The 26,645-nt window shown below is 34.8% G+C and overlaps 1 long non-coding RNA gene across 4 annotated transcripts; it reads right to left on the bottom strand.

Moving 5' to 3' along the window:
- Positions 1-1,003: 1,003 nt before the first annotated feature.
- LOC143224163 (uncharacterized) lies at positions 1,004-21,239 on the bottom strand. Of its 4 annotated transcripts, none has more exons than XR_013013244.1 (3): positions 21,085-21,228; positions 1,949-2,139; positions 1,004-1,224 (listed from the first exon to the last, which is right to left on the bottom strand). It is a non-coding gene; the product is annotated as an uncharacterized LOC143224163 (long non-coding RNA). The 4 variants fall into 4 exon arrangements; XR_013013245.1 differs by lacking the exon at positions 21,085-21,228 and adding an exon at positions 20,508-20,605; XR_013013246.1 differs by lacking the exon at positions 21,085-21,228 and adding an exon at positions 18,521-20,496.
- Between the last annotated feature and the right edge of the window lie 5,406 nt (positions 21,240-26,645).

Consider the following 26,645-nt stretch of genomic DNA (forward strand, 5'->3'; position numbering starts at 1 on the left):
CATGTTTTAATAAGCAGATCCTAACACTATTTACCTGCATTCTCTCTTCTTTCTATTATATATATTAAATGTCCAATTTATAGTATCTGCTAAATATGTTTTTGAAATATCCCTGATAGGTAAATCGCAGTAACGTGAAACTACTTTTCAGCCAAAACATTGTCACTTCACAATTTTTAAGTTTGAATGGTTTATAACACTTTGCATTAGTTATAATAATTTATTTTAAAAATAAAATCAATCGGCCAGTGACTTCTTAGAGAAAAATAAAGACTGGTCATATGTACTGTAGCTTAAAGGATTAAACGGAAAATATGATGTAACATTTCTTATTCTGTCTGATTTCAGTCAAAGTTATCTTTAGTTGTACGTTAGGAGGAAGTTTAACCAGGTAACCTTCTTATATTAAAGTACAATACATAAATGTTATTATTTATTCACATGCCTTCGATGACTCAGCGGTAAGAATGAAAGTTTATAACGATAAAACACTAAATTTGGAAACCTGCATTGGACTTAGAACAGACAGTGCATTGTGTAGCTTTGCAGTTATAACAAACCAAACTTTTTAAAGTATCTTTTATTAACAGCATTTGTTATTATATTTATTACAAGTAATTACAGTTTTTACTTTTTGTAATAAAGAAAATATTACATTACCAGCTCAGTTTATGTATTTACTATAAACCTAAACCTACTATGCTGTACGAATCCAGAATAACTTGAGTGGTAGTTATCACTTGGACTTTCAGCGGTTGTTTATTTGTTGTTACGCACAAAGGTACGATTTTTAACTTTTTTTAACACAATAGACTGGGATCGACCGGGTTGCTTACACTGATTTTAGTATTAATATGACTGTTTATACAGACTTTAGGAATAGTATGATTGTTTATACTGATTTTTCAGATGTATTTCGATTGAACTTAACAGTACTGGATTGAAGTCTATAACATAGAAAGTGAAAGAAATTTGAAACAGACAGACAAGAGATAAAGGAATCTAGTAGATAACGAACCATAAATGATTTATTAACGTTTCAATTAGAAAAACTTTACAGCAAAAATTGACGAGAAAATCTCCGTCAACCCTAATGTATCAAGTTCATAGACTGGATAATTACTTTTACCCACACCGATATCAACCAGAGTCAAGTTACTAATGCCTTTGTTCATCTCCTGTTCCGATTCCTGCGTCAAATCTTTGTCTAAGCCCAAAATCGACCTAGTTATTGAAGAAAAAAAAAAATAAAACAAGAAAAAAATGTAAGTTAACCAAACTGAATAGGAATTTTTGTAATTTAAACACGATCTCTCATGCTTCAAAATACAGACATGTCAATATAATACTTTTTCTACTTTCATATACGTATATATATTTTTTTTCTATAGTGACATATGAATAGCTGCATTTCATAACATTGCCTGTGAAAAGGGGAGAAAACTGACAAATTTAATATAACATTAATATATATAAATTTGCCAATTTTTCTCTTAAGTGCAAAACTACACATTAAGTTATCTGTTCTACGCCTGATGTAGGTTTATAAACCTGGTGTTTTAACGTTGTATGCTAAAAATATTATACTCTTCTCGCCACGGGTATTAGAATCCAACTTTTAACGTTGTAAGCATTTTGAGTTATCACCAAGTCTTTGGAAGGGTTCTGAAAAGAGGTAAAGGGTATAACTAACTTAATTTAGGTTCTTACATATACATTTTCTTAAGTTAAAACGTAATAATTATCAACATATAAAAAATATTTCAAGAACTAGCTATCTGTATCTTAGCTGGCTTAATAAGTTTTGATACGTATTGTATTCTAGCCGGCTTGATGAGCCCTGTTATTAAGACCTTACAAGCAGTAGATTTAGTAAATATAGTGCAGTTGTAATATTGTTTTACATTATTACTTGCTTTAACTTTCTTTCTTAAGATTCTCAATTCACCTGATTTGATGTAAATTTCTTCTTCTCTATCGTGGTCTGGTTGTGCCTTACTGGAAGATCAATTCATAAAAGGAAGTTAATGCTTGGAGGTTGAGTCTAATTCTGGTGGCAGTGATAACCCGTGCATTCTTGAAATGTAGAAAATATTGCTCTTCAAATGAAACAGGACGCGAGTAGTAAACTGAACAAACCTGAATTCACGGATGGACATAGAAAACGATAACATGTTTTCATTCTTTTTATGTGATGTATAACAATACATTACATAACAAAAAAGTAAACTTAGAATTCGGGAGTATAATATAATACTGATGTATCTGCAACAGCCAATTATGCCAGCGAATACCATACAATAAATTGAAATAATACTGAAATAACAAGATATGAAACACACATGAGAAACATAGAACTAAAGGAAACCTTCTACATCCACTTAAATAATGGCACACTCACTCGACCTAGTACAGAAGTCAACTGGGTTTTAATAATCCGCTTGAAAACATTCGTATAATTGGGTGATTTAAGCTTTACGATGGAAACCCTACTCGAATAGATAAACCTCTAGAATTCTGTCAAGAAGACCCAGAATCGAATCACGGTCACTACCCTCACAGAAATAATTTTTCTGAGAACTTTACTGAAGACGACATCAATTCAGCAGCCGAAATGTAGGACAAAAAGTAACTAGTGATTCAAATAAAACCATAAAAAATTACTGACTCGTAATTAAACAAACAAGGAAACAATTTAGTAAACACATGGTCATTCTCTGGATACAACATAGAAGTCATTACATATAGAGCCGTTTGCTTTAATTTATCATATGCATATATATTTAAGAACATGATATATCTTTAGAAGTATATTTAGTATCCAAAAAACATTTTTACAGTGTAAATAGTTCGATGTGCTATCCACTAGGACTGGACTCTTCCCATTAAAACTTGAAAATGCATCCTCGGTTTATATTGGTTAACTGCAGGCGTTATCAATTAGGTAAATGTGAAAGTCTTTTCAATTTTATATTCTTCACATGTACTTGATATCACGTTATTTCAGTATTATTCCCATCTGTTGTATGGATTCTAATTTTACTGGTCTTCTTATTTCTTCAAATCACTAGAGTCTACATTCATAATGGGTATAAGAAATGATGTTTTGGTTATTTTTTTCCTTAAGGCAGTTTGGATTGTACTAGCTTCTAGCAAACTAAGTTGTGAACTGTTCTGACCTTATGCAATTTATGTATCTTTACAAATGGACTTCTCACATATATAAATATGAGTGTGTGTAATTTTATTTCTACTTATTATTAATGTTCATTTTCTTTATTTATTTTATTTGTTATTAGTATTAATTGTCAATTATGATTCTAACTGTGTTGTTCTTCCTTCTTTTTGGCCTTTTCAACATCAGAATAATAATTTATTGTTGAAACAATACGATCAATAATACCATCTCCTAGTAGCTCAGCCATAAGACTGTAGTATTCTAATTCTTTATACTGGGTTTCGATACAGTACATATAATATACCTTTGTGCATGAAAACCAATAAGCAACCAACTATTATCCTTTTTTAACGCGTTGGGCTGACTTCTTTTATCTAAGGGTTTCTTTAAAACAAACAAATACCGAGATTATTTTGAAAACAACAGGTTTCTCCATAGTAACTCGGCTAACAATCTTCACAATAACACCGTTTACAACCACACGTTTTAACACAACTTTACTTTTAACAACGAAAACAAATATTCCACGCAGAACTCAGCAACCTTCACGTGGAATATTTCGAAGATAAATAAAGACTTTAAAACACGCTAAAAAAATTCAAGAATTCATGAACCATTTGAACATACACAATCTAGAAATAAATACAATTCAAAATGTAAGTAAAAGAATGTACAAACGGACGTCACAGACCACCTGTATTCAAGAATGAACAAAATTCTATAATCCCAAAAATGAAGGAAGTAAAGCACATAACTTACAATAGATTCCTCATAACATTTCATGAATAAGAAAATAAGATAAACAACAAGAATAATCAGGAAGAAAATTACAGACACGGCCACAATCCCGTGTAAATAATCTCTCTCTAAAAACATTCAGATAATACGTTAACAATGTAAAGTCAGAATAATGTTTAAAAGTCATAACACAATCAACAGCTTATACAATAAAATACAAGGTCCAATGGAGAACAAAACTCTATTCTTTACATCTATGGTGAATGTAGACTATTGTGCTTTGAAGAAAAATAAATGTACCAACAAAAGTTAGAATTTAGGAACATAATATACATACAAGATCCTGTAATACCGATTTATATGCAATGATGCCCGAGAAAAAGGCCATGCAATAAACTGGAATAACCTATATAAATTGTATGCTTACGTTTTGCCTGTCTGAAATTTTCTAGCAAATTTCTCGATCAGACGCTACAAATCTCAAATCTTTAGAAAGGCCTCCATCCGAGAAGTCCGGATTTCATATTGACTTTTCAATTCAGAACCGTTTTACCCGATTTTTGTTGTTTAGTCAAATTTTTCAATGTAACGAATTTGCTACACGATAACACAATGTCGTTAAGATCATGTGACGACTGGTTTCGTTTTTTTGTTTGTTTGCAAGGTATTTCATATAAACAACATTTAAACCGTGAGTAATTTTCTTACAAAAGGAACGTTATCCTAAATACAATTTCTATTAATTTCTCGACTTATTTAGGTCTGAAATACGGATGTGCAGTTTGTTCAAAACTTTTGTGAACACGCATTCAAACGTTTCTGCATGTACAGCTAAGTCAGCCTTTATTACAGCTTTACATTTACTTTGCAATAATTTAGCTTTGGTTACTTTTACAGACTATCCAACGCGATAATATTAAAACGAACAACCAGTCGTCATACTTTTAATATCTTATGTAATAATATAGTTTGCGTGAGTCAGTTTGATAATGTAATAATGAAAACCCTCAGCTGAAGTCTCCTTAATAGATGAGCTTGTCCATGTGCCTAAAAGAATCTTTTTTACTGTTTTTCAGTTACAAAATTTCGAGAAAACGTCATGAATTTCTTGCCGAAATAAAATAACTATAAATAAACAAACATTATAAGAGGTCAGTATGTCTGGTCTTATTATTCAAAGATTTGTTCTTATTCTACTTATTAAAAAAATAATTTGATATCTTAGACGTAAAATAAGTTTGAAATAATAATATTCTTTGTCTTCGTTCGTAACACTTGTTTTTTTTACCATGTTTTGAAAAAAAAACAACAAAATAAAAACCAAAATGACATTCCTGAAGAAATCCTGTATGCAGTTTACCTTGTGTTTCTGTATATTTAAATTGCATTTATAAAACTTGTGAAACAGTTACCAAAAACAAAAACGTATTAGGTACTTTTCAAAACGAAGTCTCTCAATTAAATGAACCACTTCTTTTTCTCCTAATTGTTTCGTGTGCTTTTATCAAGATTGAATCTAAACGAAATTATTACTAATTACTGAATACTGACATAACACACAACACACGGAAAAAGCTCTATAAAAGCGTCTCTTTTGTCATGAAAAAAAAATGAATATTTAACACCAAACCTTCCTTTGAAACACGGTGTTGGAAAAATAATTTTATTTTTCATCATAAACCCCATATCATTACAGAAAATTTTGCTGCAGTTATAGGAAAAATTGGATTGTAAGAGTTAAGGCACATTCCTTTCTGTAATATCAATGAAAGATAATGTTAAATAGATTCATTTGTTAAAACTGTTTATAATTTCAGAGTATTCCTGATCATTGTAATGTATTAATGCAGTACTTTTTTTACAAGTTCAGAAACTATTGTATAATAAAGTTAAGATATAAAATTACTTAAAAATAAATTATAATTTTGATCTGAAAGTTATTATGACCTATGAAACCTGTTAATGTGCCATAATATTCTTTTTCTTGAATGATATGAGCTGTTTAATTGCTTTATTTTTTTGTGAAGGCTAGAGTTTTAACAAGATAAAATAAAAGTAAAGCTACCTTTACTAAATTATTTTCTTAATTTAATTTTCGTAAAAGAAAATCAAATTCATGTTTGAAGGTAATGAAACCAAATATATTTAGGTAATGATGATTACTTTCTAATTATTCATTCTTGAAGGTTAGAAAAAATTTGTTAATTGCAAAGTTGAATATCTAGAACATTTCTAAGCTACTCAATACTAATATTTTTCCAAAAAGAATTTAAAAGTGTAAACGTTCTTTTAAATATCACATAAAATAAAAAAAGAGTTCATCAATTTTCTATAGTACTTTATAATAAAATTAAAAACCCTTAAATTCTGAAACGTATGTTACACACTGAAAGTTTTATTTACTAGTTTCATAATCTAAGTGAAATATTTATTGGAAGTTAAATTGCCAGCAGTGCCATATACTCTTGCAAATTAAATATTGAAGGCTTTAAATTCATTAAAGCATTTATAACGTAATAAGTATTAATAAAAACAAATATTTCGTAAAATTAAATGCTCAATCAAGCTAAGAAATTCACAAATTAAGAATTTTTAAAGCGAATCATAATATGCCTTGAAGTAATTTGCATAAATTCCTCTTTACTTTGTGAATTATTTCAGCTTATTGTAGTCCCCATAGAGCAACTCATAACGATAAAAATGGGTGTTCAAATCCCGTATCTGAATATCGAAAATAATCCATAGTGTAGCTTTGTGCTTAAAAAGAAAGAAACAAAGAACTTTTCGCTGCTGTAAGGTAACTGCAGTTCAAAATGATCAAATGTTGTTCACTGAAGCTATAGGTATGTAGAAGGTGGGTAAAATATTTTTTAAAAATGAAGAATTCGCTAACGAATAGTCCATAGTTTTCTATTTTGTCTTCAAGTAATTGCTGTTAACGGATTTTAATATTAGCAATACCAGTTGCATAACATTAACAGATTATTGCCAACCTAAATTCAAATTTAGTTATCCAATAAAGCAAAAGACCTCAAATGTGGATTTTCAGGTTCATTGTTGTGTGAGCGAAAAGCCAAAACCGTCCACAAAGCATAGGTTCAGAAGTGTTATGAAAAGAATAAATTTACCTCAGACACTAAAGAAAAACAAACACTGAAGTTTCAAACAAGCACTTTTTGACACAAACAGTGTTTGTAGCCCAAATTAGCTAGACTTCTCCCGTGTCGTTTTGCTAACTAGGTTGACAAGAGGAAAACCTAAAACAAGACAAACTAAAAAATAGAAACCGAAATGTAGAAATGCCTTGTTTATACACTCTAAAGAAAAGTCATTTTGTACAAGTTTACAGATAGCTGCTTTCCAATAAATCCATAGTAAAACGCTTTTGCTTTAGACCTAAGAGCAAAGGTTTGAGTATGTAGCCTTTACCTATGTAAAAGGATTAGCTTATATTTATGGCCCTGAAACTAGTCAAAAACAATATTATAAGTGTACAAAAATTTAAAATGTATTCATATAAAGATATATTAGTAATGGAAATGGGAAAATAAAGACCATTTTGTTAGAAAAAGCCTCATTCCAAATTTTAAATTATTGTTAATGGCTAAATCATAAAATTAATAATTAGTGATAGTCACTTCCTCAGATGAAACATACGACCCTATGACACCTTAATAAATACATGGAAAATTAGCCCACGAACGTTTTTCTCTAATTAAGCATAAAGCTACACAATGAACTATCTGTTTTCTGCGCACCATAAGTATCTGAATTCAGTTTCTAGCGTTGTAAGTCCGCAGATACATCGCTGTGTCACAGGGGGAGGGCTAAGCCGTAAAAGGCCAACAACCAGTTTTAAAATTTAAAGTAAAGCAATATTCTGAATTATAATGACAGCTGTAAATTTAGTGACTTACAATGCTACAATCTGGGATTTGATTTCCTGTGGTGAAAACAGCAGATAACCCAATGTGGCTTGGCTTTACTCTTTTTATTTGTTTTGAATTTTTACGCAAAGCATCTGCGTTAGCCATTCCTAATTTAGTAGTGTAAGACTAGATAAAAGGCAGCTAGTCATCACCACTCATAGCAAACTTGGGCAACTCTTTGCCAACATCACTTGGAACCGAACTTTAACAAATGATCTCGATGTGTTCGGGAGACTAATTACAATGGGAGAACTAAAAACCAACATCTCAACACTAAAAAACCTCCTCACCTGGAGAAGATGGAATTAGAAATGTAATTTTAAAAAAGACATTCATTAACCTTCACCGACACCTTATCAATAAAATGAACCTATCTCAACTCACAGGATATTTCCCCAACGCCTGAAAAAAGGCGAGAATAACGGTAATTCCGAAAACAAATACGGGAAGTTCTAACCCCGATAATTTCAGACCGTTAAGTATATTAAGCTGTATAGATAACCTAATGGAAAGAATAATTTCCAGAAGATTGCTCTTATTTTGGGAAAACAATAACCTCATTCTCGAAATATAAAACTCTTCACGTACAGGAACACAGACTATTGACAACCTAGCCAGACTAACAAAATCTATATAAAAGTCTTTTAATACGAACCAAACAACTATCGCAGTTTTCCTAAACATCAAAAAAGCTTTTGACTCTGTGTGGCACAAAACCATTAGATACCATCTATGCCCCCTTAAACACTAACCAGATAATTATCAGATGGATCTCGAACTTCTTAACTAAGCCCACTGCAGTGATTAAAATAAATATTACTCTACCGAAGACGTTTAGTATCACTGCGTGTGTACTCCAGTGCTCTGTCCTATCTCCTTTACATAATTTTTGTGAATAACATACCTTTCGCGGATTTGACATATACCTATTTTTCACAATACGCTGATGATATAGCTGTCTGGAGTGTGTCGCGAAATCCAACAATTTCAAGCAGCAGAATACAAGAATCACTTAATGCTATATTTAGTTGGTGTAACGACTGTAGAGTCCTTTTAAATTCAAACAAAACCTTTGCCATTGGATTCAGACGCAGCCGAAATAAACACCCTAAGAACCTTAAAAAAGTAACTCTTAAATTAGGCAATAACACAATTAACCTAAACTCCTATGCAAATTTCTAAGAATAACGTTCGACACACGACTCTTCAGCATGCAACATTTCAAAATTGTCAACAAATTTGTTAGTAAGAGAATCTCTCACTTAAAGCTTATTACAGGAAATTGTAAAGGATGCACATCTAACACTATCATTACAATTTACAAAGCCTACGTTCGCCTTCTCATTGAATACGGCGCTCAAATCACATACAATATGCAAAAACCATCACCAGAACACTTCAACAGAACAGAGTCCTATGAATGGCTCTTAGGCTACCCAAATGCACTCCAATTAATTACATGCATGAAGTTTGCAATATACCTCTACTCAAGGATAGCCTTACAAAAGTAGCTTACAATTATTATAAGAGCGTAGAGAAACGTAACTCTTTAACTTCTAAATTACACACCATGACAAGCGCCCCACACAAAACAATATCCTCGTACAACACATTCATGGCCTCAAAGACATCACAAATTAACAATGAACACATTATATCATTTTGTTAATTATTATTGATGTATTGTTTTGTTTTACATTTGAGCTTTGGGCACAGGACAGGCGGAATATTCGGCGCCTGTCTTGTGAAAGTGGGTTTTCAGGGTGTACCTCGTTCCCCCCACAGCAAACTCTAAGGCACTTGAATTTATAGATCCTAGCCACTCAGTGGCCCTGACCACGAGACGTTTGAAAAATTCTTCGTTGACCTGATTCTTTCTGTACTTCTATCAAGCTAGTCCTTAGTCACGTCATCGAATAACGACGGGACAACGACACCGACCTTGATTGCTCTCTCTTCGCCCTCTTGATCCGACCAGATTCCTACATTCGTTTTTCTCTGAAACTACTTCACTACTTTAATCTTCAGTAACTCCTTCAGTAAAACAAAAACAAACCAGACCGAAAAACTAAATCCAAATTCCTAATGTTCGCATCAAAATTCAATCGCGAACGAGGGGAAAGGGGGGGAATATCAATATCCCTAAACACCCCAGTTGAAAAGTTCATCTTCCTGTAAAACTTAAAAATTGCCACGGGATTTCTGTTTTTTGGCTACTATCTTACCAACGAACAGTTGGATTGACCGTTACATTATAACGGTCTCACGGCTGAAAGAATGGGCATGTTTGGTGGGACAAACCCGTGACCCTCAATTTACCCGTGCCAATTTTGATTTCATTCCTTCAGGTCACATGTTGAATCCTTCTTTTGAACTCATATTTTCTTCACACATAAAATGTTTTTGATTACATATTACGATTATCTATTAACACACATAACCAGACTACAGTAAATAAAAAAAGTGACGCTTGCAACCAACATTAGCTTTAGAATCACAACAGGCCTATACATTACAGAACCGACCAGATTCTTTAAAATCTATGATGGTGGTAAAACTACTTCTCTAGAGTAACATTAGACACTAGTTAATTAGGAGAATTTCATGAAATTTAGCAAATTTATGCTTAAAAGTTGGCAATGAATAGTAACCGTCCACCCGTAGATGAAACTGTAGTAAACATTTTAAGTCAATAGCTCACGTGACGTTTTACGTAGGTGTCCTCAAACATTTTGATCGAATGTGAGCGATTTTTGTTGAATAACTTTGCACTTGTGGCTTACAGTTAGACTAAATTTGACACAAGAATTAAATCAAAATTGGAGATTTTTAGTTCTTGTGTATTTTATAATGGATTGCTTTGAATTTTGATAGGTAACACAAGGTTCCAATAGAACACATCCACTGATAATTATAACATGTTAGTTTGAATCACCACAGTACAAGCTGAAGCAAGTAGAAAATTGCTAAGTAGTAACTCCTGTCAAACACATAATGTGTCGTGCAGGTTGCTTAGGCTGCACAACACCAACGTGTGTCTTAATTATACTTGTGTATGTAACAAATAAACAAAACTGGTTTAATATGTACCGGAAAAAATAACAAAGTATGGATTACATATGTTTCTATTTTCGTGCCATATAAACAGCCAACGCATACATTGTATGTATGACATCACTGCCAAATAGCTCTTTGTCTCTATAGCAACCGACTAACACCAGTTGCGTACTAAACGTGCATTTTGAAAAGTGCACAATGGTAAAAACCTGAAGTCACCACACATCCAATTAAGATCACCCTCACTCAAATGATAGCGTGTAAATAAAGTAATAAGAGAGAAAAAAAAACATAATTAGGTTTTTCGGCTAAAAACATTTTCTCCAGATCATGTTTCATGTCATCAACCCAAAACACGTGCAAGTAGGCATACAGAGAATAACAACAATTAAAATTGTTTTACTGTATAACACGACTATCTAATAATTATGTTTATCTCATCAGCTGTGCCATCTATGGGTCGTAAAATATCTGCTTCTTAAGTTAAAAATAACTCAAAAATTTATCAAAATGACATGCATTTTAACGGGTTAACATAGTTCACGTTAATTTCCCGTACTGTGGTAAAGTACAAATCTCTGGCCACGCTTCAGGAAGACTGGAATATACCACTTAAACTTGCAATTTCAGTAACTCGCAGGTAGATTTAACACGCAATTGGTTCGAAATGTTGTAAGATCATGAAACGACTCAGAATGTTTGCATAGCATTTTACCCAAAACTTAACCCAAGAGAGGGCTAATCACAAAGTTTTTCATCTTATTTGTCAGAAATTACAGTGAATATTAACAAATGAATCTAACTCTAACTTTCCCTGAGATTTTTCTCCAACACATAAAATTGAACTGTTCTGCTATAACCACATCTCCAGACCAGCCACTCCATCAGTTTGACGATGATATGGTGAAGTACTCGACACAACTCATCAACCAACTGGTTGTTTAAGTTAGCCCCTTGACACGTGTGAATCTTTTTACCTGTGCCAAAGCATAAAATCCATTGTTCAGCCAATACATTAAAAGCATAGAGCACTAATTTGTCAACCAAAAAGGAAACTTTATGATATTTGATGCAATAATCAATATTGGTTACCTATTCCTGTTTTGGACAGAGATCTAACTACATCTGATAATTCCTTGTCATGACTAGATTTTTCTCTGTCAGGCACTTGAAATACACCATAACTCAATGTATAACATGTTGTACCCACAAATTACTAAACAAGTGCCAGATTTTGTATTCATCATGTTATACATGTGTTTACTTCAGTATCGCGGTCATGTATTTAGCCACTGCATGAAAGGCACGGTACGAGTATTCAATATGCAAATAATAATATAATAGGTTGTCTGGTTAGTTTATCGTTGTCAGCATTTCTGTGTTTCTGCAAATTGAAATATATGACTAAAGCTAAATACGACATTCACTTCGATCAAACATCTCTACCATTGTAGTCCTCTCAGTTTAAGTTCCATCAAGCACTCAAAATCTGCGAGGAGATTACACAGATCAAACGCCACATAAAATGTATAAAGTCCTACTAGAATGCTCAAATCAGTATTGAGTGCAATTTAATGATCCAGTTTCTCTTGCTATATTTGGAAGTTATGTCTATAGCACTGAACCAAGAAGCCTGGACTTTGATCTAAATGTGGTAAAAAAGTCATCAGTGCCAATTAGCCCATTCATCCATCTTGTAATTTTTTAAAATGGACACACTACTACAATCAGCATGAAACAAAAAAATCAATTTTACGAACAATCAGTAAATAATTAAGAAACGGATGTCAATTACAGTGGTTGGTTGGTTGGCTGATTTAGTGTTTTATGGCACAAATCAACTACGCTATCTGCGCCAAACGACCGGAAAAAAGGTAAAAAAAAAATTCAGTACAATTCACAAAAGGAAATTAAGGTAAAACAAAACAAAGTTTAAAATAAATAAATAGCATAAAACCAATGTTTACATCTAGTCTACAACGTCGAGAGAAAAACTACAGTAATTCAAGTTGTAAAGGACTTTCTGTAGCGTGACTGTAATAATCATAACTCGCCAGGAAGACTAACACGCAAGTATAAAAACCACCATCAGTCACCTGAAGTTGGCCTTTCCAGTCCTGGTTTCGAATTACTTAATGCTATGGTCAGTTTCTAATTTCAAACTGAACTAGATGAACTATTATTTTTAAAAGGGAGACACATTAAAAGGTGTAAAGTGTATATTAAAAAACTTAAATGGCATTAAGAAGATTAATGACCATTAAAAAACTAAAAACTCTACCAAGTTAGACAGTGTCACCATCATCAATAACATTGTCTAACGTTATGGACAAACCTTGGGACAGAACATGCTTAAAATGGTGCCGTCGTTGTGATTCATAACGATGACAAGAAAGTAAAATGTGACTTATTGTGATCCGAGTGTTACACAAGCTACACACTGGTGCATCAGTTCCAGATAAAAGGAAATGATGAGTTACAAAACTGTGACCAATGTGTAGTCTTGTTAAAACAACTTCCTCCTCCAAAGTCCAATATAGGGTTTTATTTGGAAAAGCTTGTTTTAAATTACTCACTCCAAGTTGACTGCCAGCTGGCACGGAGCTGAGCCTTGAATACAGGATCATAGTCTATGTATGGGACAGGCACAGCAGTGACAGTGCCAGAACAGATAGACTTAGCTGCAATGTCGGCGAGCTCGTTTCCGCAAATACCAACGTGGCTCGGTATCCAGAAAAACTGGAGAAAAGTAGATGTTAAAGAGAAATAGGCCAGTCGGTTTTGAATATTGGCACGAACAGTGAGTGAACCAACGTGAAGCGATTCCAGGACCAGTAGAGAACTAAGCGAGTCAGTATAAATCGTGCAGTTTGAGTATTGCTTAGCTTCTATGTGATTCAGGGCAAGATAAATGGCATATAGTCCAACAGTGAACACAGAAACTGTAGAAGAAATTCTGCGCGCAACCACCAAACCACAACAAACCATGGCAGAGCCCACACATTCACCTGATTTTGACCCATCTGTATAAATAGGAATGGAAGGATGGTTCGAAAGATGTTCAACAAATAGAAAACAGAATTTCCAATCAGGAGTGTCTACTTTTCTCAGATGACTTAAAGATAGGTCTCAATGAGGGACTTTAAGAAGCCATAGTGGGATGGGCTGACCAGTAGATACAGCAATGTTATCCAAGGACAGACCCAATTCATCTAACTGTGCCTGGATTTGAAGGCCAAAAGGAGCAATGGCAGACCGTCTGGTCTGAAAAAGCATAGCCCATCGAGGAAGGAAAACACAGCCCCTGGTGGGATGCTTTGGTAAGGAACGAAGTTTAGAAAAATATAGTAAAGACAGTTGCAATCGGCAGTGGTGCAAAGAAGGTTCAGGAGATTCTATGCATAAGCTCTGAACTGGGGAAGTGCAGAAAGCCCCAGTGCAGAGCCAAAGTCTTTGATGATGAATAGGGTCTATCATCTTTAAGGCCGATGGTCTGGCAGAGCCATAGACCAGTGATCCATAGTCGAGTCTCGATCGAATAAGAGCACGATATATCTTTAGCATAGAACGTCGATCCGCTCCCCAAGTAGTGGTAGAGAGAACACGGAGGATGTTCAGTGCTTTTGTACATTTCACCCGTAGCTGCTTGATGTGTAGTATAAAAGTTAGCTGACGGTCAAAGATAAGCCCCAAGAACTTAGTCTCAGAGACCACAGGCAGAACAACTTCACCGATACAGAGTTCAGAATCAGAGTGAATACCCCGTTGGCAGCAAAAGTGCATGCAAACGGTTTTAGAGAGAGAGAAAGTAAAGCCGTTTGCTATGGTCCACACAGTAAACAATTGAGGGCATTCTGTAGCTGCCGCTCAATATACCTCATGTTCGACGACTGACATGAGATGTGAAAGTCCTCGACATAGAGCCCTTTTGCAACAGTTAGAGGGAGTTGTTCAGTGATGGGATTAATTTTTATAATGAAAAGTTTGACACTCAGAACACAGCCCTGAGGGACTCCAGGTTCCTGTAGAAAAGAACAGGAAAATGTCGAACCCACACGAACTAGGAATCTCCTGTCCATTAACATTTTTTTTAAATAAAAATAGGCAAATGGCCACGTTACCCATATATATGGAGGTCTCGCTAAATGCCATACTTCCATTTTGTATCATAAGCCTTTTCAATGTCAAAGAATATTGATACAAGATGTTGTCGTTGGAGAAATACTTTTCTGGTTGGCGTATCAAGTCGAATCAGGTGGTCCATGGTGGAGCACTGTTGTCGGAACCCACACTGGACGGGCAAGAGGAGGTTGTTTGATTCGAGGAACCAAACAAGACGAGCATTAACCATCCTCTCTAAGGTCTTACAGAGACAGCTCGTCAAAGTAATTGGATGGTAGTTTGAAGGAATCTTGGGATCCTTCCCAGGCTCGGTAAAAGTGCTAGATACCCGGCAAAAGCTTTCACCTAGAATATCGGCGATGCTCTGAGTATCAATTGCTTCCTGGCCATCAGAGAGCAAGATCGAGAGGGGGATATAGTGATATTGCATACTGACCTTTTGAATCTTGTCTCAAATGACTTTGGAACTGGTGGTAGAGAATATGCTGGTTGTAAAAATAATCCAAGATTCCTTCTGGCTTTGACGTCTTACCCTGCTGGAAAGCGATGCGGTTCGAGAGTGTGGGATATCTACGGAAAGTATTCCAGGGCTCGTTTTTTAGCCTTCCGTTCTATGTGGCAGGCAGGATTCCACTACTGACGAGGATACAGTGGAATAAGTATCGAGGTTTCAGAAATGCATTGAGCAGCTGCTTGTATAATACAGTCAGTTACTGCTGCCATACAGTCGTCTATCGATGGCTTATAGACAATGGCAGGATCAATTTTTGCGAAAGCAGTCAAAGAAGGCCAGTTTGCCTAATCCAGCTTTCACCGGGGCAAGCGGGTCGGTGGCATCGACCACGGCCAGTTTTTCTCAAGATTATAGAAAAATGATCACTGCCTCGTGGATTATTGTCAACCCTCCGTGAAAAATGGAAAAATAATGAAGGGGAGCAAATTGAGAGATCAATAGCAGTAATGGACTGACTAAGCGCATGAAAATAAGTAGAAGAACCAGTATTGAAAACAGAAAGGTTGTGGTCAGAAAGCAGATGCTCTATAGAGCGACCACTCCTATCAATACCAGCACTTTCCTAGAGGGGATGATGTCCATTAAAGTCTTCCAGGATGAAAAAGTGAGACGGCAACTGTTCAATGAGAGCATCAAGGTATGATTGATCATATGTCTCTCCAGGTGACAGATAGAGAGAACAAACAGTGATGGTGTGATCCAAGGAAACACGGATGGCTACAGCCTCCAATGGTGTGTTGAATGGCAAAGACAGGGTGAGCACATGTAGATCAACCAACAGCGTCACCCTCCATGCACTCGTCCATCACACAGCCTGTCATTTCTGTATAAAGAAAACCGCCGAGAGGTGACTGTATTGGCAGTTTTCAGAAATGTTTCCTGTGAGGAAAGACAAATGAGATGATAGGAATCAGTGTTTTGATGCCATCCAGGTTAGAACGTAAACCTAGACAGTTCCATTGTATCAGGGTGGCCATTTTTATTTACATGTAGGTGAATTGGGTGGAGAACCCTTCTGTTTACAACCACGTCTTTTTTTCCCCTTACTTTCCTTATTCGAGGGAAGTCTATCGACCTCAATGGATCCTGCCTCGGGTCGATTGGGCAGGTCTTTGCTGTTGAAAGGGGATTCCAGAGACTGAGGACGTGAACGAATGATTGTTTTGCATCTTATGGTGAGAAAGGAAGATGGATTCGAGGAAATTCCTGTGCCTGGAACCAAAGGATGTGGATCTTAAAGTTTGGTGGAATGTACTTAAGGGACAGAGATAGGTGTCGAAGTTGACTCATCAACTTTAACCATAAAGGTCAAAATACTTTTCATTTGTTTGGAGAACGATTCTTTAGGAAGCACAGAGAGATCTGTCAGCACTCCCACAGTAGCTGTGGTAAGAATTGCAGCAGAATACGTCCGAGATGAGGCAGTGGATAGCAATTTTTGAGCCTCAGGATAGGTAATGTTATGAATCGTTTCCAAACGTTGCACCTCTCTTTTTTCCAAGTAGGAAGGGTGAGAGCCATTGAAATTGATGAAATGAGGGTCCGTTTCACACTCATGGGCATCATTGTCCTAGCCACTGCAACGAGCACACGTCAAGGAACCACGATATGACGTTTTCGAGTGACCGAACTGTTGACATTGGAAACATTGGAGAGGGTTTGGAATGTATGGCCGTACTCTGCAATTAAGATGACCTGCCTTGATGGTGGCATGCGGACGTAGTGACGTAAATGTTAGAATGAGGACATTAGCCGTCATCATCATTCCATCTTTGTGAGTGGAGATACACCTCACTGCAGAAACTCCTTGGGTGGAGAAACCAGCAAGAATCTCCGACTCTGAGTTGCTCTTCAAATCCCTCTCAACAATAACCCCTCGTGATGAATTCAAAGTAGCATGAGGTGTAACCTCTATAGGTATATCACCAATTGTCTGTGAATGTAACAGGAGTTCATTGTGTTGAAATGTAGATGTTTCCACCAATATGTCACCATATCGAAGCTTTTTTACTAGTCCCTCTAGTCCCTTCTGAATGAAAAAGGGATACATTTGCCCTAAAGATTTGTCTTAAAATGAGTGCAATATAAGAAATTGAGGTACAACAGGTGGTAAGGATGGTAAGGATTGCTGCTCAGAATCTTCAATACGTGGTCGTTTACCTATAAAATGTTTTTTCACTATTTTAAGATTTTTAATTGGAGTATCCATAATAAAGAAAGGGAAATTTCGGTGCCCACTGACCCCACTCACCATGGAGCCCTACGAGATGACGCACTACAACGTCAAACAAGAACACTGCAGCAACGCCAAGGTTTCGTGAGCACTATACCCAAACACCAGCATCAGATATAATGTCCACAACACCTGTTGAGAACATCCAACACTGGTACTTGGTTGACCCCAGCCCGTGTGGACCAGCCGGTTGATCCAAGGAAGCCATCCCAAGGTCCCTCATTTCCTGGAATTCAAGGCCAAAGTGGTGTGTTAGGGTTGAACCCCTCAACCACCAGGATCCTCTCTTCCCCTTCACGGGTCGCCACGCACGGCAAACACGTGGGTGGATGTTTAGACCCCAGAGGAGGTAAACTGAAAGAACAGAACCTTCCCTGAGAAATCTCCTTACCAAGTACAGGAATCCACACCGAGGAGGTCAATTACTCCGATAATTTTAAATATAGTAAGGCATAACTTGTAAAAGTATAAAATTAATCCGCTGCTTTAAATCAGGGTTGAACAACAAAAACAATTTATTTACAATAACAGCAATTAGAAATAAATTCAATACAGTTAATAAACAAATGTCTAGCCAGGACTGCACTCCAATATTAAAAAGTAATTTATGATAAATAAAACAATAAAAATTTAATCATAGAAGAGAACCAGAAAGAACAAACGTAGCTCTAAATGTACAATATTCAAACAATATTTTTCAATGTCAATGTATCGTAACAAACAAAATAAGTATACCGTTTAATAACTACCTCATGACTCTCTCTTAGTGATATTTGTGGCAGGGTATTTATTCAAAGAGTAAGTCATGAGAGTATAACCCCATGTGATCAAATTTACAAAATCTTTGGCTACATTCTTAGTATCTGTATGTCTCTGCTAATAAAACTGGTGCAAGTTTCATCACACACACACACACATATTCAAAATACAAATGATTATGTGGAAGGCGAGTTGGTGTTTTAATGCAACTAAAATTCATAGATAAACTAAACGATGGAAATAAAATAATAAATGAATGAAAACAGCTCACACTCCTTCCTCTTTAAAAACTAAATGGTGACATTAAATCACTTCATATAAAATATCAGTTTTTTTTTATTCTTACTTGTAACTCTATACTGACATAATGAATCCTCACTGTTTAAACACAGATCCATAGTAAGAAACGTACAATCCATGATCTTCAGCTAAATCTTCTATAATTTCTGGATCTGGTTCAATTTACAGAAAGTTTAACACTTTGGGGACAACCTAACTATGATAATTAACATTGCAACGTAGTCACAACGTCCTTTGAAGAGGAGATAAAGGTAAGTCAGTAGCAGGATCCATTGAAGGATGAGAAGTGAACATACCCGCAGTAGTCATTCTTCTTGTAAGGGAAACGATTGTTAAAAGTCTTCTGTAGTCAACATTTCAGTTTTCTTTCAACTGTCTATGATAAGTTCAATCTTCTTCACTGTCAAGCGAATTCTCACGAGAGAAAATACGCATCTTTTTATATTAGAAATATGAAATCGTTTTATAACCGTGCCTATACAAATACAGTGGCACACTTTGTAATTTCAAAAAATTCATTCTACTTCTGAAGAAATTTTGCAGTTATTTTATTTCTGCAATTGTGCTAAATCACCTACTTTAAATATGTCTAAGGTATCCAAATCTAAAGTTTCTTCTGCGAGTCAATCAGATGTCTAGTTAGCAAATCAAAGAACTCGTTTTCTATTCCTTTCCCATTTCAAATATTAAGTATCGTAATTTTAATGACCAACACGAAAGTTTTTCAGTGAACTTTGAATCTGTATGTAACCATTTCAAGGCAGCTTAGTTAACTATAACTGTAGCAGTACAGTTTTATTCTGCAGAATTCATCGTTCCACTGGCACATACTACGATCTCTTTTTGGCATGTAACTTCTTCTAATTTAACATTTGAAATAATAATATGCTAAAAATAGTGTTCATATTTTCTTGGAAGTTCCAAACCATGAGGGTCACATAAATCCTGCTTTAATTTCTGGGATAGATTCTCACATTGGTGGAGTCCATTTCCGTTTAATACACTTTCTTTGTAACTAGTAAAGCTTCCAATGAGCTCAAAAACATTAAAAAACGACTTACTATCGAACTGTAACAAATGCAAAGGTAGTGGGTTGACTGTAGTAATGTAGGTGTACGATTTCACTAGGTCTGTAGGAAGAATAGATTCGAGGTTGGTGGTTGAAAGAGGAAGATTTATAATTTTCTTGCGAGTAAATCAGTCACCATCAATTTTAGTATTCCTTCTATACTGGCAATATTAAGACAGACTGCTTCAATCTCAAACTCACGAACTTCTATAGTAACAGTTATTTTCAAACAGTAGTTAATTTATTTAAGTGAATTAATCACCCGATAGCAAACTGATAAGACAAAAAGAAATCCAAAGTCAACATTTAACATTTATAAAAAGATCCTTAAAGGCATGAATGTAGCTGTCTAAAATGAACATGCCACCAAAACCTATATTTAACAATAAAAATAAAATTTATTCAGCTTAATAACCCTTAAAACTTTAATTACAGTTAATAGATAAACGCCTGCCTAGAATTTCACACCAGTATTAACAAATAATTTATCATAAACAATATAAACAATCATAAACTAGCAAAAATTGAATCAGGAAAAAGAATCAGAAAGAAAAAAACCTTATTTCTAAAAACAAACACAGCGAATACAATACTCAAACAATAACTACCTCATGACTCTCTCTTAATGAAGCTTCTGGCAGGGTATTTATTCAAGGAGTGGGTCACGAGATTACAACCTCATGTGATCATAAATTTACATGCTTTACTGCTCTGTATTAATAGTTTCTGTAGGTCACCGAGGTAAAGCTGGTGTCAGTTTCATTATTTACTCAAAATACAAATGGCTATGTAGAAGGTGAGTTAATGTTTTAATGAAACTAAAAATCCATCGATAAACTTAACGATAGAAAGAAATAATATATGAATAACTAACACAATAACTAAAAATGTAGAATTTGCTATCTCATTATTTAAAGTCCACACACAAACTTGGTATGACTTCTTTCTTTCTGGCAACAATCGCTGTGACTACACACTCGCCATAGGTTGTATTATTTCACCCTTTAACAACCGCTGAATTTCAATGCTGTTAGCAATGTCCCTGGAGTTCAGAAAAGCTTGTACTATGGTTCTTTTATCAGATGTGCACCACCTGTGTCTATGGGATGACGTGAGACTCTGTTTGACTTAATTGTTCATTTAGTTCTAAACAACATTAGTAAACCCCTTGGGAAATTTACTTACCAGTACATTGGGCTCAGTTTGTTTACGGTCCTCAACTAGACACTTCAGTTATTCTTCAAACTGTGTTCTTGAATGTGACATAGGATCGAACGTGTCTTTCTTACATCTTTTCATACTCTCAAACCGCTATCACTGCAGCTTCTTTGTTCTTGACATATTTTTTTTTACATACTCTCACTAACGTACCTTTCAAGATAACATGATTTACAAACGTTACTGTACGAGAGTCTGCAGTAAAAAGAAACATATTCAAAATAACATCCACAATAACAAATCTTTGATCTCCTATCCATTATTATTATTACATGACCACATCTAATAAATACATATTTTACACCAATTATTAAGATACTTTTGTAATATCAGCAAACTTGAAGAAATACAATTACAATTCCCAGAAACAATGATGATTCGGTGGTTTCAGAATTATTGTGCAAAGCCATCTAAAAGGATACCTAATACACTCATCTTCAACTTTAAACTGATAGATAAGACAAGAAGCAACTAATCAACAGAACCTTGTGCTAATTATTGTCCAAAAGAATACTGGAGCTTGACCACTACTGTTACATTGCTCCCACAGCATAAAAATGATAACATTATTTGTGAAAATGTGTTCAAAACTCCTAGATTCACAGACTAAGCACACTAACCTTCAGACCATACCTGACCCAAGAAATATTCAGCTTAACCTCTACATTACTGACTAAGCACACTAGCCTTCAGACCACACCTGACCCAAGAAATATTCAGCTTAACCTATACATCACAGACTAAGCACACTAACCTTCAGACCATATCTGACCCAAGAAATGTTCAGCTTAACCTGTACATCACAGACTAAGCACAATAACCTTCAGACCATGCCTGACTCAAGAAATATTCAGCTTAACCTATAAATTTCTACGACTGTAAGCAAACGAAACACCAATTAACATTTCAGAAAGACTTACAAAACATTAAACATATGCATGTATATGTAAATCTATCTAAAAACACTCCAATTTGGAATTAAACTGATTTTATGAAAAATTTAACAATAAAATATATTACTCTATTACAGAGCAATACAACGTAGAGTAACTTAAAGGCAATCACTTCCTCCTTAAGAGTGGATGAGTGGTAAGTTTACGATCTCACAACGCTAGAGTAAAGAGTTTGGTCAATCGTAGTCGACGGAGTGCAGTTAGCCTATTGTGTAGCTTTGAGCTCAAAACAAATAAACCTTAATAGCCACTATTTACTTTCATTAACGGACTGATTCATTCATTCGATATATCATATATAAAAATTATTCAAGAATGTATAAGTATTTGTTTTTCGTTTTATGGCTAATCAAATAAGTATGAACGGCGTGACTTATTATAAGTCACGTCACATTATATAATAATGTATTATAAATTCAATTACTATTTTCAGACTTTAATTTTCTAAGAAAGTACTCTCCAATCTCGGCTGCTTTAATTCAATGCTTTAAGATTACAACCTTCTACTCACTATGGATTCTACATTACATCTGTATTGTCGTATTATTGAGTTACTTAGCCTTAGAAACGTAGAATGTCCCCTTTTAAGGTTGTTGGTCTGAATTCTCTTTTTCTCAATATGCAGTAGCCATCATACTACTTGTCATGTGGTTAGCGAAACCTAAGTAAGCATTCTTTCTTTGCTTCGATGTCACTGCTTCTCAGTTTTGTTCCAGTAAGAATAGAATGTAGTCCAGTGAAGATAACATCAAACAGGGGTATGGAGATCTGGTTTGAATATCCTTACCTTGGAATAGAATGTAGTCCAGTGAAGATAGCATCAAACAGGGGTATGGAAATCTGGTGTGAATATCCTTACCTTGGAATAGAATGTAGTCCAGTGAAGATAACATCAAACAGGGGTATGGAGATCTGGTTTGAATATCCTTACCTTGGAATAGAATGTAGTCCAGTGAAGATAGCATCAAACAGGGGTATGGAGATCTGGTTTGAATATCCTTACCTTGGAATAGAATGTAGTCCAGTGAAGATAACATCAAACAGGGGTATGGAGATCTGGTTTGAATATCCTTACCTTGGAATAAAATGTAGTCCAGTGAAGATAACATCAAACAAGGGTTTGGAGATCTGGTGTGAATATCCTTACTTTGGAATAGAATGTAGTCCAGTGAAGATAACATCAAACAGGGGTATGGAGATCTGGTTTGAATATCCTTACCTTGGAATAGAACGTAGTCCAGTGAAGATAACATCAAACAAGGGTATGGAGATCTGGTGTGAACATTCTTACCTTGGAATAGAATGGCAGGAAAATGAAACATTATTACTTTTCATAAATTTTGATTTTGCTGTAAACGATGACAGAAACTTTTTGAAATTTCCTTTAAAGATGAAAGGTATTGAAAATACATGGCGAAACATGATTATTTCAATGAACATATTAATTAAATTGACCATCTTGATTTTAAAAAGCCTTCCACTGAACATAGTTTCCATACCCTAAGTGTAATACTTTTCTGGGCAGAAAAATAAAATGAGCTGTGTTTATTCCATCTAAACCGTCTACACACAGGGCTGCAATTGTTTTATAATCTGTTTTTACATGTTCTATAGTATATCCTGTTATGCTAATGTCGTCAGCCAATCCCTATAGATTTCTCTAGACAACTAGCGACATAAGAGTCTTATGGATTTTTCTTGAACCCACGAAAAACATACCGCTATCGTAGCTTTCTGGATAGTATTTGTTTGTGCGTCCACTTAGGTGATTTTTTAAAAATATTATTTATTCGTCGGTATGGCAACAAGAGGTTGTTTGAATTACTCAAGCATATTCTATTATATTTCTGATAAATTTGTTGCAAAGAAACAAAATCAAAACATACAGAATTCGTATATTAAAATTAAACTTGAGGACCAGAACAAATCACGGTTTCCACACAAGGTTTGTACCATATGTGTCTAAGGTTTGAGACAATGGACTAAAGGTGAAAAAAAGTATTTGCCTTTTGGAATTCCAATGGCCTGGAGTAAGCCTATAAGCCACGGAGATTATTGTTATTAACGTTCATGGCTACAACACTCGAAATAAAAAATCTATTCTGTAACTTCAGTTTGCTATAAAACCTATAGCCCTTTGACCTGGTGTACCTGTACCTACCAGAATATTAATACAGTTTCATCTGGTTCTGAATCTGTTTTCAATTAAAATAATGATAGGGATTGTTTTCAAACAAAAACGACTAATGACCCGTAACTTTTCGCATAAGATGAATTTAATAATTTGGCAAGAGATTTAGATTCTCCAAAGAATTCTTCAGAGATTTTAGAGTAAACGAAATAATAATTTGATCTAAGTAAATGTTTTTTACTTCCCGATTTATAAACAATCCTTATGTGTTAAAATTTAATATTATTTTCAAAATGTTCGTTATTAAAACTTCAACAACTTTATGAAGTTTAAGATCACAGGCCTGTATAGTTATAAAAATAATGTTAAACGTTTGTAGAATTTATAAATATTTACTTAGAACTTTCGTAACACTTCTATGTTTGTTCAGAAACCCATTTTTCAAATATTTTAGTCGTTTCTGATTTCAAGGCTTTTATGTTTTATGTGTATACTTTACCACTAAAATCAGAACACAAACCTTTACAAATAAAATAACGTAAAATTATACCTGTTCTTTTCAAATTATATTTTAAGAAAATTCTATAGTAAAATATGTGTGGATATCTAAGTGTGTGTTTTCTTATAACAAAGCCACATCGTACTATTTACTGTGTCTACCGAGGGGAAGCATATCTAAGATTACACATTTTGTATCTGCAATTATTTTGATTTGTTAACAAGATTTGTATCTCACACAATCATGTAATTTCTGTATTCCTAATAATTAATTAGTGGGAAATTAATTATAAGTTTATGCTTACAGGAGCATTACTATCTACTAAACGTTTTGCATATAATTACTCGATTTTCTCCAACTAATACTTTCCGCATGTATTTACTAGAATTTCACCAACTAATTTAAATTGGTAATGTTTGTTGTTAAGCCTAAAGCATCAAAATGGGTTATTTGTGCTCTACCCATCGCTGGAACTTAAATCAGATTTATAGCTCTATAAGTTTAAGACTTGCTGCTGAATCATTGGTGGATTGTTGTTGTTGTTTTTGGAATTTCGCATAAAGCTACTCGAGGGCTATCTGTGCTAGCCGTCCCTAATTTAGCAGTGTAAGACTAGAGGGAAGGCAGCTAGTCATCACCACCCACCGCCAACTCTTGGGCTACTCTTTTACCAACGAATAGTGGGATTGACCGTCACATTATACGCCCCCACGGCTGGGAGGGCGAGCATGTTTAGCGCGACGCGGGCGCGAACCCGCGAATTACGAGTCGCACGCCTTACGCGTTTGGCCATGCCAGGTCTCATTGGTGGAGAGACAAAATATGTGTCAACGTTTTATTGTATTCAAATATTCAAGTTTAATTTTATTATCCTTCGACATTTTAGTCACAGTATTATAAACATAATACAGTGGTTATGGCATGAGGTGAATTATTGAAAGAAGTGTATCCAAAACATCGTGTTTGAATAGATCATTTTATTTTTTGTAATAGCATTAATTTTAATTTCGAGATATACTTTCAACTATTTAGTGTACACTGGAAACGTTAAAAATTTACATAATGTTTGTTTGGAATTAAGCACAAAGCTACTCAATAAGCTATCTGTGCTCTGCTCACTAGAGGTATCGAAACCCTGTTTCTAGCGTTATGATTCCGTAGACATACCATTGGGCCACTTGGGGGCGTAACAATAAGTGTCAAAATTCTGTCACACTGTGAAGCATGTGATATAAACGGTTAATATGAAAAGTGTAATTCCATGACTAACATTTAAGCTTTTTTCATCCAAGGAAAGAAGTATTTAACTTTAACGTAGCAAGATATGTTGGAGATATTTTTATTTTAAATTATTTTGTCTGATTTGTTAAGTTGATGTTAAGCGCGATGCCACACAATGAACTATGTGAGCTCTGCTTAACCTGAATATCGAAACTCGATTTTTGGGCGTAGTTTGTTTTTTTGTCTTTTGAATTTCTCGCATAGCTAAACGAGGACTATCTACGTTAGCCCTCCCTAATTTAGCAATGTAAGGCTAGAGGAAAGGCAGCTAGTTATCACCACTCACCACCAACCCTTGGGCTATTTTTTTTACCAGTGAATAGTAGGGTTGACCATTATGTTATAACGCCCCTACAGCTAAAAGAGCGAGCATGTTTGGTATGACGTGGATTCCAAACCGCGATCTTCACATTACGAGTTGAATGTCCTAACCACCTAGACATGCTGGGTCCTGGAGCGTAGTAATCTCTCATAAATACTACTGAGTTTCAAGAGGATTGGCGCTTGTAACTGATTTAACCTAGTTAAAACAAAAATAAATTTTGCATTTTATAATATCTGACTTTTGATCTTTATCATTAAATTGTTTTACTTCATTGTGGTGTTAAAGAAAATTCATGCGTAGCGAAGAAACTAACTGTAAATTTACTCAGAAATCACAATA

This window comes from Tachypleus tridentatus, chromosome 8 (genome assembly GCF_004210375.1).
Source record: "Tachypleus tridentatus isolate NWPU-2018 chromosome 8, ASM421037v1, whole genome shotgun sequence".
Classification (NCBI taxonomy): Eukaryota; Metazoa; Arthropoda; class Merostomata; order Xiphosura; family Limulidae; genus Tachypleus; species Tachypleus tridentatus.